At 41.8% G+C, this 15,978-nt stretch overlaps 1 long non-coding RNA gene across 1 annotated transcript; it reads left to right on the top strand.

Moving 5' to 3' along the window:
* Nucleotides 1-1,048: 1,048 nt before the first annotated feature.
* LOC119288845 lies at nucleotides 1,049-7,225 on the top strand. The gene is made up of 4 exons (XR_005141302.1): nucleotides 1,049-1,137; nucleotides 1,229-1,441; nucleotides 5,800-5,897; nucleotides 6,879-7,225. It is a non-coding gene; the product is annotated as an uncharacterized LOC119288845 (long non-coding RNA).
* The last annotated feature ends 8,753 nt before the right edge of the window (nucleotides 7,226-15,978 follow it).

Raw genomic sequence — 15,978 nt, 5'->3', positions numbered from 1 at the left:
CATTTATAATGTCATACACATTTGCACGGCGAGATTTATAGTGTATTTTTTGTGTAGTTCTAATTTATTTTTATTATACATTAGTTATTAGCATGTTATTTGATAGTCATTTCAAAGAATAAAAAACATACCAAAATTACAAGGCATTGAACTTATTGGTCCTAGTGTGAACTACCATTCACTTCAATTTAGTTGTAAACAATTGTAGTTTGGTAAGAAGTTCTATTAAATAGATTTTGTCATTGCAAAAATTTGGTGCATGACAGTAATAAAAGATCAATGGCCAGTGGCCCACGGCCTAACATGTAGAACTATGATTTTTGTATTATTCTATTAGTCTCCTTTTTCCTCTATTCTTTTATTTTATATTTCACCAAGTTTTCAAATAACTGTTACAGAAAAATTAGAAATAAAATTAAATTTTGTGACACCTTTAATTTGTGTTTTTCAAATAACTTTTACATAAAAATTTTATCAAGTACACTTGGGTGACCGCGCATTTGCGCGGCTAATGTTATATATGTTGGCTCATGTGTTTGAATTCAACCTAAAGAGATTATCATTTTGAAAGGTTACAAATAAATATGATTGATCAAATACGCTTTGGCTGTTTACGGTTGCCTATGATATTTTGGTTTCATCCATGTAAATGATTTGGCTTCATTTTTTAAAAGAATATTATAATTGCATGTGCACTAACCTCCACATACACGCACATGGTTTTTTAGCCTATTTGTTTTCTAAAAGTATACATGGCTTATACGGAAAGCCTGATTTTTTTTGTTTTTTCATCTAATTTTGTTTACTAACTATTTTGAATGTGTCGTTCACTGGAGCAGATAAGCCGGGGGGTCATCTCTAATTTACGGGCTTATGCTGAGCTACTATCTTAGAAAATTCTAAGCCCTACTTCACTTACCCCATCTATTAAGCCATCGTTGTGATGCCTCCAGCCCACCTAGCGACCCAGGAAAAGTCCACATCATTTTTTTTCTCAAACCACATGCACATGTCATCCTCTACATAGAACTGTTGCTTTAGTTAAAAAGAAAAACTGCATCTTCCTCTCCTCTCAGTCGATCCCCTTTAGTCCTCCTCACCCACATGCGCCACCGGTTCTGATTAGCAGCCAGCGAAGTAAGATCTAGTTAATGTACTCCAGGAATCTAATTCCTGACCTTCTCTGATGTCACTTCTCGCTACTATTTTTATAATTTCTCGTCCTCAGGTACTAAACGCGAGCCCTAATCGTGGCAACCTAGAATGGGGCACGCAGCAGAGGCAAACTTGTGTGGCTGGGTCTCAGCTCGATGGAGGAGGGCCATCAATGGGAGGGCAGCGTTCAGCCCAAAATTTGGTTGCCGAAGCCCGAAGGGGAGGTTGATGTACACGTGCTGGATCTGCGGCACAATATAGAGGTTTTCCTTCCAGCTATGGTCAGGTATTGGTTGGCAGAGGTAGATGTGTAGAAGTAGGTTGGGAGCCCCCGCAAAAAAAGGAGATTGGGAGAGAAATACTTAGTAAGATGAGAAGTGTGTCCGCTGGTAGAAGCAAGTTGCCGGACTATATTTTTTGTTCCTTCATAGAAACTGACTCTTCACAGGTGTATTTTCCCAATTTGGACTAAAAAGTATATTATTTTGATTTGTTGTTGTCATATCTGAAGATTTTCGTTGGGGCGTAACCCTCTCAGCGATGCGCCACATCGGAACCCGGGTGTGGTGGAAAATGGGCAAGGGCCGGGCCGTCACCCCTCAAGTGGCGCGCCGTATCTTGATCCAGATACGGTGGCAAGTGAGCGAGGATCGGGTCGTCGCATTCTTAGTGGCACGCTACATCGGCGCCCGGATGTAGTGGAAAATGAGCAAGGGTCTTCGCATTTGACTCGACGAGTGCGAAGGGTAAGGAAGCTAGCCGAGCCTAGGAGGATTCGCTTAGGTAGCTGGAACGTAGGGTCTCTGACAGGGAAGCTTCGGGAGCTAGTTGATGCAGCGGTGAGGAGAGGTGTTGATATCCTTTGCGTCCAAGAAACCAAATGGAGAGGACAGAAGGCGAAGGAGGTGGAGGATACCGGCTTCAAGCTGTGGTACACGGGGACGGCTGCAAACAGAAATGGCGTAGGCATCTTGATCAACAAGAGCCTCAAGTATGGAGTGGTAGACGTCAAGAGACGTGGGGACCGGATTATCCTGGTCAAGCTGGTAGTTGAGGACTTGGTTCTCAATGTTATCAGCGCGTATGCCCCGCAAGTAGGCCACAATGAGAACACCAAGAGGGAGTTCTGGGAAGGCTTGGAAGACATGGTTAGGAGTGTACCGATTGGTGAGAAGCTCTTCATAGGAGGAGACCTCAATGGCCACGTGGGTACATCTAACCCAGGTTTTGAAGGGGCGCATGGGGGCTTTGGCTATGGCATCAGGAATCAAGAAGGAGAAGATGTCTTAAGCTTTGCTCTAGCCTACAACATGATTGTAGCTAACACCCTCTTTAGAAAGAGAGAATCACATCTGGTGACTTTTACTAGTGGCCAACACTCTAGTCAGATTGATTTCATCCTCTCGAGAAGAGAAGATAGGCGTGCGTGCCTAGACTGTAAGGTGATACCTGGAGGGAGTGTTGTACCCCAGCATAAGCTGGTGGTTGCTGACTTCCGCTTTCGGATTCGTGTCCAGCGGGATAAGCGTGCCAAAATCGCTAGAACGAAGTGGTGGAAGCTCAAGGGGGAGGTAGCTCAGGTGTTCAAGGAGAGGGTAATTAAGGAGGGCCCTTGGGAGGAAGGAGGGGATGCGGACAATGTGTGGATGAAGATGGCGACTTGCATTCGTAAGGTGGCCTCGGAGGAGTTTGGAGTGTCCAGGGGAAGTTGAAGCGAAGATAAGGATACCTGGTGGTGGAATGATGATGTCCAGAAGGCGATTAAAGAGAAGAAAGATTGCTTCAGACGCCTATACCTGGATAGGAGTGCAGACAACATAGAGAAGTACAAGATGGCGAAGAAGGCCGCAAAGCGAGCTGTTGGTGAAGCAAGGGGTCGGGCATATGAGGACCTCTACCAACGGTTAGGCACGAAGGAAGGTGAAAGGGACATCTATAAGATGGCTAAGATCCGGGAGAGGAAGACGAGGGATATTGGCCAAGTCAAATGCATCAAGGACGGAGCAGGCCAACTCTTGGTGAAGGACGAGGAGATTAAGCATAGATGGCGGGAGTACTTCGACAAGCTGTTCAATGGGGAGAATGAGAGTTCTACCATTGAACTGGACGACTCCTTTGATGAGACCAGCATGCGTTTTGTGCGGCGCATCCAGGAGTCTGAGGTGAAGGAGGCTTTAAAAAGGATGAAAGGAGGCAAGGCGATGGGCCCTGATTGTATCCCCATTGAGGTGTGGAAAGGTCTCGGGGACATAGCGATAGTACGGCTAACCAAGCTTTTCAACCTCATTTTTCGGGCAAACAAGATGCCAGAAGAATGGAGACGGAGTATATTAGTACCAATCTTCAAGAACAAGGGGGATGTTCAGAGTTGTACTAATTACCATGGAATTAAGCTGATGAGCCATACAATGAAGCTATGGGAGAGAGTCATTGAGCACCGCTTAAGAAGAATGACAAGCGTGACCAAAAATCAGTTTGGTTTCATGCCTGGGAGGTCGACCATGGAAGCCATTTTCTTGGTACGACAACTTATGGAGAGATATAGGAAGCAAAAGAAGGACTTGCATATGGTGTTCATTGACTTGGAGAAGGCCTATGATAAGATACCGCGGAATGTCATGTGGTGGGCCTTGGAGAAACACAAAGTTCCAGCAAAGTACATTACCCTCATCAAGGACATGTACGATAATGTTGTGACAAGTGTTCGAACAAGTGATGTCGACACCGATGACTTCCCGATTAAGATAGGACTGCATCAGGGGTCAGCTTTGAGCCCTTATCTTTTTGCATTGGTGATGGATGAGGTCACAAGGGATATACAAGGAGATATCCCATGGTGTATGCTCTTTGCGGATGATGTGGTGCTAGTTGACGATAGTCGGACGGGGGTAAATGGGAAGTTAGAGTTATGGAGACAAACCTTGGAATTGAAAGGGTTTAGGCTTAGTAGAACTAAAACCGAGTACATGATGTGCGGTTTCAGTACTACTAGGTGTGAGGAGGAGGAGGTTAGCCTTGATGGCCAGGTGGTACCTCGGAAGGACACCTTTCGGTATTTGGGGTCAATGTTGCAGGAGGATGGGGGTATTGATGAAGATGTGAACCATCGAATCAAAGCCGGATGGATGAAGTGGCGCCAAGCTTCTGGCATTCTATGTGACAAGAGAGTGCCACAAAAGCTAAAAGGCAAGTTCTACAGGACGGTGGTTCGACCCGCAATGTTGTATGGCACGGAGTGTTGGCCGACTAAAAGGCGACATGTTCAACAATTAGGTGTAGCGGAGATGCGTATGTTGAGATGGATGTGTGGCCACACGAGGAAGGATCGAGTCCGGAATGATGATATACGAGATAGAGTTGGGGTAGCACCAATTGAGGAGAAGCTTGTCCAACATCGTCTGAGATGGTTTGGGCATATTCAGCGAAGGCCTCCAGAAGCTCCAGTGCATAGAGGACGGCTAAAGCGTGCGAAGAATGTCAAGAGAGGGCGGGGTCGACCGAATTTGACATGGGAGGAGTTCGCTAAGAGAGACCTGAAAGATTGGAGTATCGACAAAGAGCTAGCTATGGACAGGGGTGCGTGGAAGCTTGCTATCCATGTGCCAGAGCCATGAGTTGGTTGCGAGATCTTATGGGTTTCACCTCTAGCCTACCCCAACTTGTTTGGGACTAAAGGCTTTGTTGTTTTTTTTTTGTTGTTGTTTGTTGTTGTCATATCTGAGAAAATATTACTTGTATGTATTAGTAATAGACAAAGCGAGAAGACTTGCATGTAGTATAAGAAGCTTAGTTCATATATATGTTGTTAAACAAACAATGGTTGATCATTTGCAGGCCAAGCTAATAACATTGGAGGTTTTCTTATGCTTCTCATGAACTGAAAATGTTGTATGATATAGAAGTGCTATTGCCAGAAACATATATTGACGAAGTTTTTTCCAAATAATTGCAATTTAACATGCATTGAATAGTGCTGACATTCGGACCCTTATTATCCAATAAGTATCATCCTTATCTTGTCCAATGTCTAGTATTCTTAGGCTCTTTATTTGGGGAAATACATATAGTCCGACTTTCACAGGATAAGCTACTAATCAACTTATTTGTGGATAAGTGTGTTGTCTAATGGCTGCATTAACAGTAGGTTTTCTTTGGCCATAATGGACATCTGAATCTTCATCTTCGACCCCTAGTAGTTATTTTTGGTTGAACTGGTTTTTGTTCTCTCGTACATCGTTTTCCTTTCCTTGTTGCACATTTGTCCTTGTTCATTTATCCCCTGACCCATCAGATATTAAAATAGATCTTGGTATCCTTCTTTATCACACGGAGCTCACGTGACGTTGATAATTTCTTCTTGACGCCCATCTTCATTTACTATTATCCAGTTTCTATCCGTAATTCCATTGTTTTGTGATAATCATCACATGGCATGTACAATAATTGAATATTTTCTTGCAGGCGATCTATTGTAGGCATGTAGCTATGAACACAAAATCAGAAAATCTACCCAGAAACTCAATGTTAGCATTGTGATAAAACTAAAACTCAATGCTAGCATCGTGATAAAACTAAGTGACATAAATAAGTCAAATGTGGTTTCATTATAATTGATATGAATCAAATATTCAAATGTCATTGCAGGTCTCAAGGGTCAGGTTTTCTTCGAAGAGTGATGATATCATATCTCGAAAGAACTCGGATGGATTACCTGATTTAGTAGGTTTTCTTGATTTGTCGTAGTAAGTTCTTGTAATGCTCTACTCCAGTAAAACATTTTTTTCTAGCATCCTTGCGTACTTTTATCTATTTCGATCATTTTAGGTACAATTTATTCTGCTGAGTTCCTACATTTATGGTTTGAAGTTAAGAATAACTATTATTTACATTAGTGAGTTTACATGAGTCACAATTCGTCGACAAATAACAAAAAGATAGTGTCTCATACCTGTTAAGAAGTTCCTGATTCTCGGGTATGTCTAAACATTCTTGTGGCATCGGTTGACTTTAGATAAAAAACTGTTAAGTCAACAATGAATCTCTCTAACATTAGTTTTTTTCGTGAAAAGCGGAAGAGCATGTATATTACTGGACTTACCATTGAAAACCATTAGGAAGGTCACAATAATGATAGCTATATATATAAGTAATCTGGAATGTAAATTTGGAGATTAATTGTAGTAACCGTCAGAAAGAATAATTAGTTGTAAGTTGGATTCAATACCTGAGCATTGTTTATCTTTCTCCCTTCTTGTAGGAATTATGTTTCCCCGTCTCGTAGCGTGTCCTTGGATAGAAATTCAAAACAGTAATCTAGATAAAGTTCTGATGTTTCTTTCACCTTATTTGAAATCTTACATGTGAAAAATATTCAATTGCATTGCTCACCAGGCTATATTTTATGGGTTAAAATTGCTAAGTTCCATATGTAGATCTCTGACTAAAAAATGCCTAGAGATTCTTCGAGACTGTAGCATGCATTGTATGCCCTATTAGAACAATCAAAATATAACTAGATAGAATAATTCTCAGTTAAATATGTAAAGAATAAACATGTTCATCAACCAAGATCATGTCAAACCTCATAAGCTCAAAAGTTGTAGAATTGTGTATTAGCTTCAAAAGCAAAAGAAACATAGTTGCTGTTTAAGAAAGTACAATTGATGATTTAATTCAGAATAAGTTAGTTCACTAAAAAATAGTTACCTGACTTGATGATTCAGGTGAGAAGCAACTCAAAAGGTTGGGCATGAAATCATCTGGCATCGGCACCAAGTTGCACATGAAACTTTGGTTTTTCCTGGCTTCAATCTTTGTCTGGCATAGTATTGGCTGACTTTGATTTTTGTGATTGTGTTTTGGTCCCGTAGTTCAGGCTGGCTTCTACTTTCTTGGGTGTGTGCCTGGTTTGGCCGACTAGATGTGTTTGGTTTTCCATGGTTGTGGAATTATTTATGTTGTATCCTACTCTGTAAATCTTATTTGCATGCACGCACCTGTCAGTAGTTTAGAATTGTGTCCACGTGAAGTGAGATTTTGTTTCCTAATGTATTTACATGTTGGAGTCGTGCTTGCCTCTAACTCTTGGATGGAAAGACGCATATACTCTTGTATTTCCTTGTCTTAAACACGTGTCCAGTGTCCAGTCTGTTTGGACGTGACAATAGTTGTACTAAAAGTTACGTGTTTTAAAGGACAATTTATTCTTGTACATGCGTGTGCCTACGTGGTGATGCATGACTTTCTATCCTTGTTTCATCACATCCAAATCACGACATGTCTTTCCTATTGCAATAATGGTCTCAGATCAATGTGTGCCTTCCAGTTCGCCTACGTTATCCCTAATTTTTTTCTACGTCATGCTTCTATATATGCATCTAACGTGACAACATGAAAGTTCAATATTGTTGGTACATATATTTTTAGATGTTACGTAAGAACCTTTAAATCTCAGCCATTATTATTCTAATCAGACGGTGCAAGAAAGATTTGCATATGTGGACGAACGTGATGGCTTGTTTTACTCTTGTTTTAAGTATATAATAGAAGATTATGAAAATGAAATATATTGTGTGCTTAATATGAAATGTAAATTAGATTAATAAATGAATAATTAATAATTGGATAATTATTTTGCTAATTGAGGTTTTTTATTGCAAACGGTTATTGAGAAAACACCGTGTGTGATGCATTCAATAATGCATACAATTTCTAGGAATAAATCGTGTTGGATTAATGAACAATCACACACGACCTTCTCTTGAAAACTTTTTGCGTTAGGCCACCTTGCACAAATGTTTACGACATAAAAACTATGTGTGATGGACAACCTTTGCCACAAAGTTTCTTCTACGCACCGTGTGTGATGCATTCAATAACGCAAACGATAAAATTGTTAATATCGTGTGCAATGGCAACGCTATCACAAACGATTTAACGGGGAAAATTATGTGTGATGTACTTGTGAATGGAAACGTTTTCCTTGGAGCGACTATGTGGGATGTACATACGAACGGAAACGTTTAGCGGGGACTGACTATGTGGGATGTACTTGCGGCCGGAAATAATTTCACCTGTATAATTGTATTTTTAGCTCTATTATACGTATTTCTGTATTTCAGCGCTTGCTGGTCGCACGAACTCATTTTGCCGAGCGTGTGTGCCAGGAGGGCCATATACCCGACGGTTTTTGGTTCGTGTGGGAAGGACCCCCCTAACGTCACTCACTAGGCGATGGTTCCAAATACCGTCGCGGGAAGGGGTTAAAACCATTTGTATAGCAGCTCGCTGTGCTAGTGATAGCTAGCATATGCTTCTTTTAATTTTTTTAATTGTTCGGGTTTCTGTAGTTAGCATATGTCCAGTTTCAAATGATATATTTGGTTGTTTGTAGTATGCCTTCTTTATTCCAGTTATTCACAACGTGATGTTCTATATGTGCACGTATGAACTATGCAGTTCAATTTCATCAGTACCAGTTTCAACAATACCACTATGAATGACTACATTTGGCTGTTGCATCTTGTAGTTCACACGCATTTTCATTTTTATTTAACAATAACTAGTGTACTTAGAGCGGCACAACACCAGTTTGAATGACTATGTTTGCTTGTTGTTAAATGTTAGGCCTGTTGCAGTTAACACACTTTTCCACTTGTTTTGCTTTGCTAGCGTGCTTAAACCTGCACACTGAAGCTATCTTTTATAGATTATTTTGTCTGCCATGGATAATTTTGGTTGATGTTTAGCCTGTTGTGCTTAACATGCTTCTCAATGTACCTACACAGTATAATTTTGGGAACGACTGTTGTTTTACATCGAGGTTATTTTCACCCCATGGCTTATATATGCTCACTGTTCAGGATATCGGTAGCTGGTACCATATAGCCTAGGGGCTGATAAGGGACTAATCGGTGAATCGGACTTTTGACTGAATATATCTGTGACCCATTTATCATTAGGTTAACTAGGGTCATATGTAATATATCTGAGGCTACATAGCAACATGCACTGTACTTAATGTCTAAATATGCAATCCTAGATTACATAACAAGGAAGAGTGTTACATTAATGTTTTGATGATGTCTAGATATACGTAGAAGAGCAGCAACAACAACAACAACAACACAACCCTGTTTGGATACTCAGCTTAGCTAGAGGTTAGAGTTAGTTTCTATCTCATGACTAATCCTTTACTAACTCCATCCAAAGAGTTGTTCGGCTGGTAGGGTTAGATTGATAATAAATGCACTAGGAGAACTAGCTCCAATTAGCACGACTTGGGTTGGATAGTTTTTTTGGATGGGTTATAGATGCAACTAGCTCAACCTAGCCCTCATGTTTAGATATACTTTAGGGCTATTTGAGCCCAAACTAGCTCAAACTAACTATAACCCATGGATACAACAGCAGTTAATCAAGCGATAATTTGTTGGAATGCAATAAACTCCTTCCAGCCCATAATATAAGATGTTAATTCATCGAATATGTGAGTATATTGGATGTTATAAGATATTATAAATGAGTGTTGTACTACATCATTGCGCAATTGTTGTTTATCTTCTAAAATTAACTTGGTGCTTTTAGGTACATATTTCATTGGTAAAGATCCGCACTTCGACCCTTTCTGCGTATGGGCCAATGAGATATCGATGAACCAGCATCAAGTGAGGAAGCTGATAAAGATTGTTAGTAAAATGGGTCCAAAGATGGCAATTAAATTATTTGTCTACACTTTATCCAAGACAGCAGCGAACTGCAGGATGGTAAGTAAGAACTCTGCAGCCTTCTTTTTACTGCCCATAATGAGTTGTGTTAGATGTCAATGTCTGAATCTTTTCCTTTGAAGTGGTTGCCAAAGTAGTTTACTCAAGATTATCTCTCAAACTATATAATTGATGGGCATGCAAAGGTTAAAGTATTTCTACCAGAACACGATGATTATCTAGATGTTTTCATGAAGACCGTGAAGGATGGGCGGTCGACCATCACAAGGGGTTGGACTAGAGTCGTGCGTGCCTTCTGCATGGAGGAGGGCACAATATGGGCATTCCGCCTCACCTCATTCTTTACCGTTTTTAATAGTACAAGTATACAACTGTGGTTCATCATTCTTTATTTAGTTCTTATGTAATTCTTTAACCTATGTACCTATGAATCGAATAATGCATTGGTTGTTTGATCCGTATGGATATGAATAAAGCTATAGCATACATTCAAGTTCAAATTCAAATCCGGTACAATTTGAAATAGCAGCAATTAAATTACGGTGGAATTACGTTCTCCAGGTCCCTACGGCACACACGGTCGGTAAAACACAAACGTTTGCGATATACACCATAATCCGAGACAGTTCACACAGAGGAAACATGTGCAAGCATGCACATAGTTGCCGTTTGCAAAGCATGTGCAATGTCAGACAATATCACAAATGGTGCGGGCAAACTAAACATTTCTGTTAGTTGCATCATACATGATTCACAACCATGAACTTTTTCTGATGAAGTATGCATCATAAACGTTGCACCATAGAATAACATGTGCGATAGTTGTCATGCGACGATGTTACGACGGTCCGACGTTTCGTAATCCTGTCCGACACTTGTACGACAATTAGCTAATCTTCTTAATTAGTTATTGTATCGGAAAAGCGAATGTGTGTGCTTGTATGCTTATCATACACGTTTTATAATAGTGAACCGTTTGTGATGAGCGCGCATCGTAAACATAGCACCATAGAATACGGACTGCGAAGGCAATGCGAGCACAAACGAGTAGGAGTCCTTTATATGCATCTTGGATCCCTATCCCTGACAGTTTCTGGGTTGTGTGGGAAGGACCCCATATCACCGTCACTCACTAGGCGACGGTTCCAAATGCTGTCGCGGAAAGGGGTTAAAAACCGTTTGTATAGCACCGATGAGTACCAGTGACATGTCCATCATGAATTCCGAGGTGGAGAGCGTGATGAATCATCGATGACTAAAAGAGATTATGTGTGCTCCAATTTTCTCTGAGCATGAATTTACTGCCCTTACCACCATCGAGGCATATATCCGAGCCACCCAGGATGGACTTGCTGGAGCTGCTCACGTGTTCTCAAAAGACATGTAGGTAATGGTTGTGTAATTTCGTAGTGAATATATACCCATAGCCCCCGAAACTTGAAGCGATTTAGCCCAACCAATCTAAGAATCGTTATGTTCGCACGTTTTGAAAGAGAAGAACAATGCATTGTCCCATGAGCCTGAAGTAAGCCGGACAAAGCTAAATGCCGCCACAATAAAGCTGGAGGAGATGAAGTGTAACATCCCAAATTTTCAATTTGGAATGTTATACACAGGTCATTCATGCGTATCATATTTTATTTCATTTTCTTTTTGCGATCCTCGAAATTCTAAGCAACTCAAGGACCCTCGAAGAGACTTGGGGATTTCACTGTTTGTCATATTTGAATTTTATCAAATATAGAAACAAGGATCACCTTGGTTTTAATTAGTTCTTCTCCCCAAAAATATTCCATATCAAAGTATATGAGAGGAGATAATATGACTTCTTCAAAATAAATGAAATGTTGGGGGAAAATATTAAAATCAATTTGTATTTTTATTTGGAGTTTTATTGCTATTTTATTTGGATTAGGAAAATTTTGTGTTTTTCAAAATTGCATTAGAGGCCCAAATAAATGTTCACCTTGTCCGGCTTATTTTTTAGAGGATAGGGAAAATTTATTTTAGGATTTTTGGAGTCCGTTTAGTTTTTCTTTTCTTTGTTTTTCTGCGCGTTGGAATTAATGTTAAAAGAACTTTCGCTTCGGACCGACTAGGCCGAAAGCCCAGCCGGCCCACGCTGGACGCGCCATCCCCGACCCCGGGAGGACTCCGCCTCCCGCACGCAGCCGCCGGCCGACCCGGCCTCCCCTTGCCCCTTCCCCAAGCCACCCCCGCCTTTATATGCCACCGCCCCGCCGTCTCGACCGCCACCACTCCGCCTCGTCGCCTCCCGCTGCCGCAGCCGCCGCCGCTCGCCGCCGCCTGCGCCTCCGCTCGCTGCCGCCCCGCGCCGCGCCCGTTTCCCCGCCGTCGCCTGGAGCCACCGCCGTTACGATCCGATCCGGAGGCCGTTTAGTTTTTTTCCGGTTAGGTAAAAACCGATCGGTTTTTTTGTAAACCCTAGTTTTTTTTATATGTTTAGACTGGTTTTGTTTCAGTTTTTCTCGGTTCGGTGAAATAACGGACGTTCGTCCGTACGTTCGTTTTAATGGACGCCGTTCACCCGTTAGCCATAGACAGCGAACTTTCGTTCGTTAGCCTGTTCGACAGCTTTTCTTTTTCCAGGGTTTTCCGCAATTATTCTCGATCGCGACGTCTGCCCTGAGCTTAGTTTTAGTTTAACTTTTCGCTTGTTTATCGGAATCAGGCGATTCAAGCACCTAGATCTTCGTCTCGAAACCATCTTTCCGTTTAACCAACTTGAACAAGATTTTGGTACTGTAAAATTTGACTTTAGTCCAGATTAGTAATCGGATCTTGTTTCTTTTGCAGTTTGAGTTTCGTTGCTCTGTTTGATTTGATTCTTTTTGCAAACTGGAGTTCTTTAGTTGAACTTTCCGGTTAGATCTTTTTATTTGAGTTTTACTCATGCTTCTTTGCTTGATTGCTTATGTATGCTATTGTTTGTTTGCGATAGAACACCCAGAGTGCGAAGCGTGCTACTACGAGTCTCTAGGTTTTGTGGATCATCAGCAAGGCAAGTAACACATTGATCATAGTCCTATCATACCCAATTTTTATGCATTAGTTTCAATCCTCAAACATTGCATGATTAGAATATGATTAACTTGTGGGTATTGGTAAGTAGATGATGAGGTAGAACCTATTGCCCTGTTTTATTATCAAACCCTGGGAGTTACTTCTACGTTATGCTTATATTGCCACGCTATGCTCGTAGACGTGGGTTGGGTTTGAGTGTATCCATGATAGATGTGAGATTGTTAATTAATGGTTCAACTTAAGGTGGCAACTTTAATACACATCTGGGTGGATTGCTTGTTTTGGGCACCTGGGGATATACCAATGTTGTCCTAGGAGATCCCGAGGATATACCGTGTGATCCTCCTACGGTCCTCCATCTAGGCTCAAAGGGATCAAAAGATTATTCATGCTAGAAACTTTATGGGCTCTGGCATAGTTGAGTATGTTGTGTGACCTCTTTGAGTGGTGGGCTAGCAAATGTAGAGGGAAAGTAGGTGTAACTGTCCACCCGGAGTAAAGAGTTAATGCTTCTGAAAGACTGTGTCTCGGTCATCCATTTCTCAAACACCGTGCAGTGCGAGAAATACAATGGAGGAGATCGAGTCTTGTGGGGAAAAGTGCGCAAACCTCTGCAGAGTGTACAAACTAATCATGGTTAGTCGTGTCCCCGGTTATGGACATCTTGAGTATCTAGTACTTGGATTATCCTACTGTATGCCATAAAACTAATTTAATTTGTTGGGATTATAATTACTTTTAATTGGGATTGAGATGGGGGTACCATTCTCAATGTTTCAACTACCATGATAGTTAAATAAAATATATTCTTTGTTGTAGGAAAAAATTGTCTTTTTCACAAAAACCATATAACCATAGAGCCTCCACCAGCCATATATGCATGTAGTGATAGCATTTATCTATTCATTGCTCTACTGTGTTACATTGCCAGCATATTCCATGTGCTGACCCGTTTCCGGGCTGCAACGTATTATGTTGCAGACTTTTTAGACGAGGAGTAAGACGTGATAGGTCGTTTGTCATGCACTCAGCTATGCCGTTGGAGTTGATGGACTCACTTTATCTTCCAAGTCTTCCGATGTTATCGTTTTAGATGGCCTTAATCCATATTTATTGTAATAAGTTCTCTTTTGAGACATTCGATGTAATAAGTGTGTGATTGCTATTCTGTTATAAATCCTTCAAGTATTGTGTGTGTCAGCATTACCGATCCAGAGATGACACTGAAACACAGAGACTTGACCATTTGAGGCCGGGTCGCTACAAGATGGTATCAGAGCACACGCTGAATGTAGGACACGACTACTAAGAAAAGCCATAGGTCACTCTTCTCTACTCATTTCTGACTCCTCTCAATTTTGTACTCTTTAGGATGGCGGACACGAGGAACAAGTTTGCACAACCGGATGAAGACACACCTTTGGACGACACTTGAAGGAAGTCACTAGGTACCTGAACATTGGAATACCAAGCTTCACCAGGACCTACAACGCCACTTTACCAGAAGAGGAGCGCTGGATGATTTGAGCTCAAGTTCCATGAAGGACATTCACGCCAGTCACGGACCCTATAGAGTTTTCCTTTGATGCACCCACCTGGAGTCTAGGCAAGAGCATGGCAGCCCACATTGCTATGGGATGTATTGGAGAAGTCTACACACAAGAGCTAAAGGACACTATATACCAGATATGTGGGCGCCGAGACGAGCAATGGGAGATGATCAGCACCAGGAGGGATAGATCCATTGCAGCATTCATCCACGAGTTAAATGAAAACAATCATCGCCAGGAGAAGTAGATGTGCGCAAGCATGATAGATTTGAAGAAGGCAATGACCAGGATCTCCGAGCTAGAAGAGGAACCCAAGGCTACACGCGACGATTATGAGGAGGAAATCATCATACTAGTGGAGAAGAATGCCGACCTAACAAGGAAGCTAGGAGTTTTCATGGGAGACCCAGCGCCAGGAGGAGAGGACGATGATTCCAGTTGTCCAGAGAACTACATCATCATCGACGACACCAACTCCGACCCCGACAATAGTGATGATGATTACAAATACGAAGCTGGAGCGGATATCATGGAGTCTTCCACCGAGCAATATTTCTAGATGACCACCATATGACTAGTAGTTTTCCCCCATGTATATAGTAATAGTCCGAGCACTTTTAACGATAGTTCTAGACCGTTTGTATGCCCTTGCTTGATTGATTGAGTGATATGATATGTTTGTGTTTGTCTCATGTGCATATGGGTAGTGCTTTCTCACTAGACCTCATTCTATTCTAAACTCTTCCCCCTAAATCCATCAGATGCCTCCAAGACGTGACCCCGGTTTTGATTTCCCACCGGAGCTCACTAAGTTGATCCAGCAGCCGAATACCTTGATGCAGATGTTAGTTCAGAACTAAGGCAACAACAACAACAACAATAATCCACCGTCACCACCTCCAGTTGACAACTTAGCCCGTTTTCTGAGGCTGCAGCCGCCAATGTTTTCCAGTAGCACCGAGCCCATAGTTGCTGATGATTGGCTGCGCAGGATAGGATTAATGGCTCATTTAATGGCTCGGCGCGGCTTGTACGTTATTTCAAACAGTAAGATCTCAATGGCCCATTTAGCTATGCGGCCGGTGGCGTCCCTGTTGTTTATGGTGTGTCGTAGTTTTCAGCATGCCATAAAGACCGCGTATGCTATCTTTTGGTAGTGAGGGTATCGGGTTTTGCATGGTGTGATGACCTCCGATATGTAATACGCTGGTTTCTGGATGAGGAATTTATGTCCCTCTTCCCCTCACTCAATGACGAGTACAACGCTCACTACCTGATGAGTTGCAGATATATAAAGCAACATAGGCTCGCCAACACTTGGGGCGGCTAGGATTGGGTTTCCTGCTAATAAGGTTCTTATTTCTTCCAATCCGGCTGTAGCCCATCCGTCCACTCGAAGTTGTCAGTGCGTTTGAGCAGTATGTAAAGTGGTAATGCTTTTTCTCCTAATCTGGAGATGAAGCGGCTCAAAGCTGCCATGCACCCTACTAGTTTTTGGTCCT

Source organism: Triticum dicoccoides, chromosome 4A, assembly GCF_002162155.2.
Source record: "Triticum dicoccoides isolate Atlit2015 ecotype Zavitan chromosome 4A, WEW_v2.0, whole genome shotgun sequence".
In the NCBI taxonomy this organism is placed as follows: domain Eukaryota; kingdom Viridiplantae; phylum Streptophyta; class Magnoliopsida; order Poales; family Poaceae; genus Triticum; species Triticum dicoccoides.
This window is presented reverse-complemented; position numbering and strand designations above follow the sequence as displayed.